The sequence below is a fragment of the Ictalurus furcatus genome, chromosome 1 (genome assembly GCF_023375685.1).
Source record: "Ictalurus furcatus strain D&B chromosome 1, Billie_1.0, whole genome shotgun sequence".
In the NCBI taxonomy this organism is placed as follows: Eukaryota; Metazoa; Chordata; class Actinopteri; order Siluriformes; family Ictaluridae; genus Ictalurus; species Ictalurus furcatus.
Genome location: NC_071255.1, coordinates 9,377,261 through 9,386,735, shown reverse-complemented (window position 1 = coordinate 9,386,735; position 9,475 = coordinate 9,377,261). Strand labels below are relative to the sequence as shown.

The following is a 9,475-nucleotide window of genomic DNA, read 5'->3' as shown; positions in this document are numbered from 1 at the left end:
GAGACATCCAATAATGTAACAGGGGCGGAGACAAGTCATAAACCATAACAAAACACACGTGTAGAAAGTGAGCAAAGTCACTGATAAACCAAGATGCATGCGCTGTTTTGCTTCGAGCAGTTGAGGGGAAATCCGTGACATGATGTTTGATCCTTGCTATAAACATTCATAACATACATAACATACGATAAACAAAAATATTAAAATAACCGTGTGTTTGTTTCCACAGACAGGCTCTGCTCATACATGCACACCCGAGCAAACAGGAGCGAGTTGTTTGGATAATTGATGAATTCCAGGAAGATTCAGGAATTAAATTTAAAAGACAATTTCACAGATAGAGACTGAGATGATTAAAGTGTACAAATGTATGTGACAGCTAGATTACATTTATACATTTACTGTGGTAGGATTACAAAATATCCAGACACGACCAAGACAAACTATTTAATTTTATATTGTCATCCTGACTTTATTGATGTACAGCGCTACCTACAGTATATACACACACACACACACACACACACACACACACACACACACACACACATATATATATATATATATATATATATATATATATATATACACACTGCCTGTATATACTTTTCTCTGCCTCAAGTTTTTGATCTTGTTGAAATCTTTCTAATAAAGCTGTTGAGTACCTGGGATTTAGAATCAAACAGGATAATTACAATTTTGTGTAGCATTTTCCAAAACTGGTATTTGCCTTACAAATGATAAATGAATTCAGGTAAAGAAGCACATTTAACAGTTTTTAGCATTTAGTATGTTGTATTTAATGTATCATGTAATGGAAGCTGAAGCTCTTCTGGGGAACTCAGACATTTTTCCATTCACCAACCTCATCCTCGATCTGGCTCTGAGGAAGCTAGAAGATCTGATTCTCAAAATAGAGACAGAGTGCATGACCTGTCTTTCATTTACAGACATGTTGTGCTCATACATGCACCTTGGCAGCATTTATGTTGGATGCTTATTAGCAGATGTCCTGCTGATAAAATTAAATGTCTTGCCCTGTTTGTCTACAATTACAAATACACAGAAATTTACTTTCATTTTGTACCTTAGTTTCACATTCAATCTAGAATTTGTCTTTTATTGAGGTTATATTTAACTATAACTGGATGTGCACATTTGCATCAGTTTGTGTTCATGGATCTTCATCATGGATGACATGATGTGAGCAGCAGCTGTTCTGTCAATAACACAATCTTAAACCTGATCAAGAAAACCTAGAGTACATTTTCATTTTTGTTTCTAAACTTGACTTTAAATGCCCAAATCATAGAAACAGTCAGGAGACCTCCAGTAACATTTACTAATTTGTAAAGTGTTTTATTGTTTATTGGTCTATTGTAAATTGTAACTTTATTCATTCCATATATTATATTCTACATGTTCTTGCAATATTTACAGATGAAAATAAACCTTTTTTTTTTTCTTGGGCACACAATTTCCCCAGTGTTTAGTGTTCAAAAACACGCATATTCCCAAGCAAGCTTAGGTTTAGTTCTTTATGGGTTAGACAATACATCATGGAAAGAGGGATGTGCTCATGCAAACATCACATGAATGTATGTGTGTGTGCATTTCCTGCTTTTTGTTATTCGTTTTGTTTCTCTTGCTTTGTATGGAAGAGATAAAAGCCTCCTTTTCTTTTTCTTGCCATAATCACCACATTTTGCGGCAAGGTAAGTTCCCAACAAGGGACTCTATATAACAACATTTATAATATTTATTGAAAAATAGGTTAATAATACACAATACACAGAGACCATTTTTTTTAAGGAAATGGTATGTGAAGGAATTTATGTACTATTACACATTTATGCAATTTTTGGTATTTGATTATTAAATAAACAAAAACACTAACGGTAAACAAAGACACTAACTTACAATGCAAAATTTTATTTTACAGTTGTCTGACTTGAGAACTGAGATCAAGGGATCAAGGAGCATCAAAAACAAGTTACTTGTCTGGTGTTTAAGGTATGTAAGATGTACTGCACACTAACATGACAAACTTTCTTCCTTTTTAAATGAAATCCATGAACCTACCGTGCCCTCCACTAATATTGGCACACTTGGTAAATATGAGCAAAGAAGGCTGTGAAAATTTGTCTTTATTGTTGAATCTTTTGATCTTTTGTTTAAAAAAGTCACAAAAATAATCTGCTCTCATGGATATCAAAATATTGCAAACAAAACTCATGTTAAAAAAATATTTTTTAAATATAGGTATGCAACAATTATTGGCACCCTTTTTAGTCAATAGTTTGTTCTACCTCCCTTTGCCAAGATAACAGCTCTGAGTCTTCTCCTATAATGACATGAGGTTGAGAATACATGGCAAGGGATCTGAGACCATTCCTCCATACAGAATCTCTCCAGATCCTTCACATTTCGAGGTCCATGCTGGTGGACTAAATATCCACTCTGCTAAGTATTAAATAAATTTCAGTTACAGTGGTCAGTACTTTTTTCCTGTGTCATTCCACTTTATTACACATCACTTTATTTATAGACTTTAATGTTGTGAGTTCTTTATATTTCTGGATTTCTTGAGTTAATACTGATGACTGGTGAAAATTTCATGTGAAAAGTCTCATTGGAAATATATTTACTGAACTTTTTTTGACACGTCCAATAGTTATTTCCCCCACTGTATAATTCATTATAAGCATGGGTTTCATAGAAAGTGTTACCAAACACTCTAACAGTGATCATTAATGTTTTCTCCAAGTTGATTTTCCTGCCATATATTACATAGAGTAATCATTTCCTTTCTTCTGCTGTATGGACCAATAACTACATCACCTGTGACATGCGATTGTGTTTTCAAAGCTCCTCTGAATTCTATGACTCATGTGACTGTTTGTTCTGCTGCTAGGTGGGTGCACAAAGTAGCTTTCCAAAGAGGACATCTATATAATAGCATTTAAAATATTTACTGAAATAGATGTGAATTACAACATTACAAATACATACCTTACAATAGTTCTTGATTGCTATTAAATTATTGTTCCTCAATAGAATTGAATGTTTTTCTAAAAACAGTAGCATATAAATCATATGAATGTAAATATAAAATGTTAGTTTTAACAGGCAATAATCAATTCTAATGAAATATGTGCCATTAAATTATATTTTGAAACAATTGATATGTGAACTGGATGTTCATATGTTTTACAAAAGTATGGCTTAAATAATGATTTGTTTGTTTTAATTTTAAATTATGCATTTTTAAATCATTTTAATATCAATGATAAATAGTCTGACAAAGTAATCATTCATAATCTTTCTTAACTTCAACCCAGATTACAGCATTTGTTTTGGTTTTATGCAGAAGATTTTTTTTATTTTGTGAGCATCCTGGAAAAAATTCCGTTTGGTAATGACCAGAATTGCTTACCTTGAACATTGGACAGTGAACAACAGTTGTCTGAGCTGAACTGAGATTGGCAACAGCAAACACTTATGTCTTCCTGCATTTAATATACTATACAATATATTTATTGTTTGTAATGCCAAGTTCATCCATTTATCATTTGAAGTTCATTTGTATGCTGAGAAGAAAAAATACGGTCTAATTTGTCATACATCTGTAAGTAAATTTTGTATATGTATTTTTTTTTGTTGTTGTTGAGCATCCTGTTTTCCTCAGTGTATGACTTACTATCAAACACTACTTATAGAGTTTTATATTTTACTTTAGCTTGAGTCTTATCAACTGTTCAGAGCCTTTGAGTTGAAGCTGCTTGTGTGTCGTCTGGTGTTAAATAGTGTTATGGTGTTAGTATTGACGATAGCACCTAAACCACAATATAGGTGCCTCAAACCACAATTTCTACTTCACTTGAAGTAGTGAAGTGAAATAATTAATTATTTAATTATATTATTTGGCATGTGCAAATATTTCGACACACTTCTGTTCGTCAAAACTTATTAGGCCTAAAAGCTTCATGAAACACTAAACTACATTTTCTGAGATTTTAACACAGGCGTACATGTCGCACATCATAAAAGACAACCTTGGTATCCGTTCATTTTAACTGTAGGAGAAAACTGGTTAATTTTTAGCTTTTTTCCACTATTTTCGTCTTTGGGGTTTAAAATGTCGTTACAGGCAGTGATGTGGCAATGTACATCGATGACGCGTCGGTGTCTCATAATTATTCATGAGACTGTGTGTTATTATCCTATGAGAAGACGCTGTCTCTTAATTATTCATGGCCGGCCCAGTGTATGATTTTCCACTTTTCACTTCCGGTGCAAGAACACTTTGCACCTGGACTTTTGTTTGTTTTGTCTGACTTGTATGTGCTTTGTGTGAATTATTTAGCTTTTTTGGTTCCTTGACCGCCAACATTTTCAGTTTTGGACTCTTTTGGATACGTTTGTGTTTCTTCTCGCTGCTTGATGCTTGTTTGGCTGTCGGCCTGCTGCAAGTTCTCTCCTCATTCTGTCCACCACTTCTGGCTCAGCTGGTGAATGAGTTAATGCTCTCTGCATCAGTTCTGCTGATTGCTTACTACTTACTGTTTGGATGAGTTGTCATCCTCTTGGTGAGCTGTGACAGTCAGGGTCTGGCTAATGTGGTATTGGTGGCCGCATCATATCTGTCAGCATAAATATGCCTCGGGCAGTTGCTCACTTTCTGCTCCTATTATGCATAATTTTTGGTGATGAAACTAAAATGGAGGTCGGATACTCATCATCCCAAGTCAGGGCTTTAAAGTGCCGTACGCATCTTGATTCTGTGACATACGAGTACTGTCAGATGCTTGGGATTACTTGTCGTTTGCAATACATACACCACACACCTGGAGAATCCCTCAACACTCATTGCACAAATACCTGGTATTATCCCATGCATCTGGTTTAACTGGGCCCCACCTAAGTCTAAGTCACCATCTACTGACTGTAGGACGTGCCAATCGCTTATATATCCTAACCACGATGTACAGTGCTATAAATCTCTGATCAACCCCGATGCTTCACATCATCATTTTGCTCATCAGAACTGCCGCTCCATCTCTGATAAAGCCTCATACCTCAGTGAAATAATCACGGAAAAAAACTTTGATATGCTACTACTTGTTGAAACCTGGCAAGTACCTGGTGATTACGTGCAGCTGAACCTACTTACACCAGATACAGACACCTGTCCAGACCGTGGCTACATGGCAAGGGGGGTGGCCATGTAGCCCAACTTGACTTTCACAATACTAATACAATTTAGTATTAGTATTACAAATTAGTATTAGTATTAGTATTAGTAAATTAGTATTAGTATTACAAATACAATTTGACTATATGGTATTAAAGTCTGTCCTCTCACAATTTCACTGTCCTCTTACAATTATACTACGATATCATCCTCCCAAAGTTCAATCTGACTTTTTTCCCGAACTCAGTGAACTGCTAACTCTTGCCTGTGCTTCGTGTTCACGTGTCCTCCTGCTTGGTGACTTTAATATTCATGTGGATACAGTGTGCGCTAACTCATCTCAACTACTGTCTGTTATTGATTGTTTCAATTTGACTCAGCATGTGACCTTTTCTACTCACACCCATGGTCATACTCTTGATTTAATCTGTACATCTGGGTTTGATATTGCTGTAGTCTCCTCTTTTGACACTGGCATATCTAATCATAAGCTCATTGAATTTAGTCGCAGTCTACCTGCTCTAAATGCAATAATACAATGATATCCTATCAGGAGCTTTAATCGGTTGATGCCACATTAGTCTGTGCTTCCACTGCTTCCTCTAAAATTTCTGATGTTTTTGATATCTCCTGTCCTTCAGTTATACTCTCAAAAAAAAACCACTCTGTTATTTCTGATATTTTGCATAAGCATGCTCCTATTAGGACTAGGCCTGTCCCCTCCTCCCACACTTCCCCCTGGTATCTGAAGATTTTTGTTGCTCTTTCCTGAATTTTTCCTGAATTAAACCAACAAGTACTGTAAAAAATCATCTTTTTCACCTTTGAAGCTCATATAAACCCCCTTCCTAAAATTGGTTTCTTTCACCTGCGTCACATTGCTCACCCCCGTCCCTTCTTTAGACTCAAAGATGCTGAAACACTACTTCATGCATTTATTTCCTCACAGCTTGACTTGCAATGCTCTCCTCATTGGTCTACCTGCTAATTCTATTGCTAGGTTGCAATATATTTTAAACTCTGCCGTTAGGCTTCTCACACATACCATGCGCTCAGCTCACATTACTCCAATCCTGTCTGAACTGCATTGGCTACCGATTTCATTTCGTATTAAATATAAAATAATCCTGCTCACATTTAAATCACTTCATGGTTTGGTACCTTTCTATCTTAGTGCACTGCTTCTCCCACACAACCCCGTTCTCTCAGGTCCTCTGGGCTCGGAATGCTCTCTGTCCCTAGATTTTTCAGTGTTGTAGCACCTAAAATCTGGAATTCTCTCCCTCTCCGCAGCATCACATCCATCTCTGACTTCAAATCACAATTAAAAACGTATCTGTTTTCTCAGTGTTATCTGTCCTAATCTGTTATAATACATTTTCTCAGTGACTGTACTGTGTATTTCTTTTCTGTGTTTGGTTGCTCTTTGTTTTTCACATTGTGTGTTTGTGCATGATTGTTCATTGTTTATGTATCATTGAATTGAAAGTGTATTTGAGCTCTGTAAAGGCACTATATAAATTAAACATATTATTATGACAGCACATGGTGCTTTCCTACAACAGATGTAGTAGATGAGAGAGGCATTCAAATGGGTCACAGGTGTTTGTTTCAGTGGTCTAAGAGTTTGAGTGTGTTTTCTTGGGGCAGCTATGAGAATTGGAGAAAGGTGGACTTCTGACTTGCTCATGAAGGCAGTTTGCATCTACACAAAGATGCGGTACTAAGTCCTGAGGACTTTTCCATCCCTTCAAATGAGGTGTGTGTCTAATTTTTAACCATGACAGTTTTAATTGTCATTTGAGCTAATTAAACCTCTGAAAGCTCCACGAGCATCGATGGGCCGTTGCATGCAAAACTATACAATGAGAGTCCACATTGAAAGGAAGATTCTTCCCCTTTTCATTCATGAAATATTATTAGCCTATTAGCTAGCTACATTTCCCATACTGCACTGCAGTCTACAAACATGGCCTCCATGGATCGCAATTCCCAGAACACTCACATTCATTCTAATCATGCAAACCTGCATCCAATCTCACACACAATCACACCACGCATAAAAGAGACTGTTTGAACGCTAAATATTTGCGAAGTATTACATAAGATTCCATATACCAAGCGTTTGTTTCTCGATTCGTTACTCTCGATTCGAGTACTGTTTTGATCTTGTTCTCGCCCTCATTCTCGATTCTTGTTTTGAATTGTTTGCCGATCGCCTGACCTATTGCCTGTTTATGACCACGTCTATGTTTCACGATTTGAATTTCTCTGCCTGTCTCTCATATAATAAAGCTTTTATCTGCATTTGCATCCTTCCTACCTCCTTTACGTCTATTACGTGACATCTATACAGCTTGTAGATCTGCTCCCACTCTCCAGACTGGTCCACTATCAGCATGTTTCAATGAAATAAGTCCAGTTTTAAAAACTTAACATGGACAAAACTGAGATCATTATTATCGGAACACCAACACTTACTAAACATATCCTCTATGAACTTAGTTGTGACATTGATAGCACTCTCATAAACCAACTAGTACTGTAAAAAATGTAGGCATCATCTTTGATCCCTCCCTCACCTTTGACACTCATATAAACCCCGTTCCTAAAATTAGTTTCTTTCACCTGTAGATGTGGGTCTTTAGCTGTTTTTTGAAAATCATGACCAATTCGGCAGTCTAGATTAAGGTTGGAAGTTCATTCCACCACTGGGGGACAGTTAGTGTAAGGGTTCTGGAAAGGGACCTTGAACCACACTGAATAGACACTACTAAGTGTCAGTTGTTAGTCAATCACAGATTGCATGAGGGAACATAAGCCTTCAGACACATAAGGACACTTCAGCATGTGGAGTCATCCAGGCCGGGAATCGAACCGCCAACCCTACGTTTAGTGGGCAACCCACTCTTCCACCTGCACCACAGCACCTGCATCAACCCTCTTTTTCTATTGTTCTTTCTTTTCTTGCCGATATTTACCCAATAGTTACAATGCCTATAATATGTTTCCTGTAGGTAAAATTCTTCCACTTTCACGTAATTTGTGCGACTAATTTGATTCTTCACCTGAAACACTTCTTCATTTCTGCTGAGACCAGCTGAGAGCAAAGTTCTCAAAGAGGCAAATAACATAATAACATTTGTAATACTTAGAAAAAAAATAAAATAAATAAGAATAAGAAAGTCTTAAGAACACACAATGCATAAAGGATTATTTTTAAGGAACTTGTGTCTGAACTGGACATTTGTGTCCAATTTATGTATTTATTCACATTTATGTAATTTTTAGTATTTCTCAAAAAACTGGTTTGTTTTAGTTCAAGTTATGTAAATTTAAATAATGAGCATCAACTCTACAACTTTGTGTTAGTGTTTTATAGATTGCTTGATTTTTAATGTAAACAAATAATAGTCTATCAATTTTTAACAGCAATAATGATCATGGCTTTTTCTTAGGTTTTTTGCAGTAGATCTAATTATCACAAAGGACATAATATAAAAATACTAACGGGGCCATTAGCGTAGCATAGAGGTTAGGAATCTCTTACATTGGAAACTTTTACTTTACAGTTGTCTGACCTGAGAACTGAGATCAAGTGATTAAGGAGCATCAAAACAAACACTGGTGTCTCTGCATTCTGTGATCCAGTGTGGCCTCCAAAGCTGACTGTCCGGTCTTTACGGTAAGATTGCCATTACATTGCAAATTGTACTGTACACAAACATGATAAACATTATTAGGGAGTTCTCCTTAGTGATCTCATGAACCTGTGCAGATTGTCTACAAATGTATGTTTTCTGTATTAAACTGATGCATAAGGAATAACACACAAAAGCAGTTGCAATCTCTTTTTCCTTTATGTAATTTTATGCAGTGAAAACTGTACAACTTTCAATGAGAGATCATTTACCCAACTGCTACGCAACATACACGCCATTAATTTGTGTACAATATCTCCACTATGTACAATAATTCCTGTAGATTTAACAAATGCCTTATGTCATAACTTCTTACATCTGTATTTTGTTTCTTTCTTTCATTTGTACCACCAGCTGACTGCTGAGCACAAGGTAAGTTTCCAACAAAGAAATCTGTATGATACAGTATTTATTTTGGGATTGATATTTATTACAACAAATGATATCTTTTAGTCAAGTTTACATATTTCTTCACTAATATACAGTTCACTTATATACCTTTTCAACTATAAGTCTAAAAAAGGTGAATGAGTATGTAGTAAAAACTCTATTGAGAACACACAATACACAGAGGACTGTG

At 36.0% G+C, this 9,475-nt stretch overlaps 1 long non-coding RNA gene across 1 annotated transcript; it reads left to right on the top strand.

Annotated features, from left to right (window-relative positions):
• Nucleotides 1-1,173: 1,173 nt before the first annotated feature.
• On the top strand, nucleotides 1,174-7,336 carry LOC128607108 (uncharacterized). The gene is made up of 3 exons (XR_008385810.1): nucleotides 1,174-1,715; nucleotides 1,943-2,013; nucleotides 6,845-7,336. It is a non-coding gene; the product is annotated as an uncharacterized LOC128607108 (long non-coding RNA).
• Nucleotides 7,337-9,475: the final 2,139 nt, after the last annotated feature.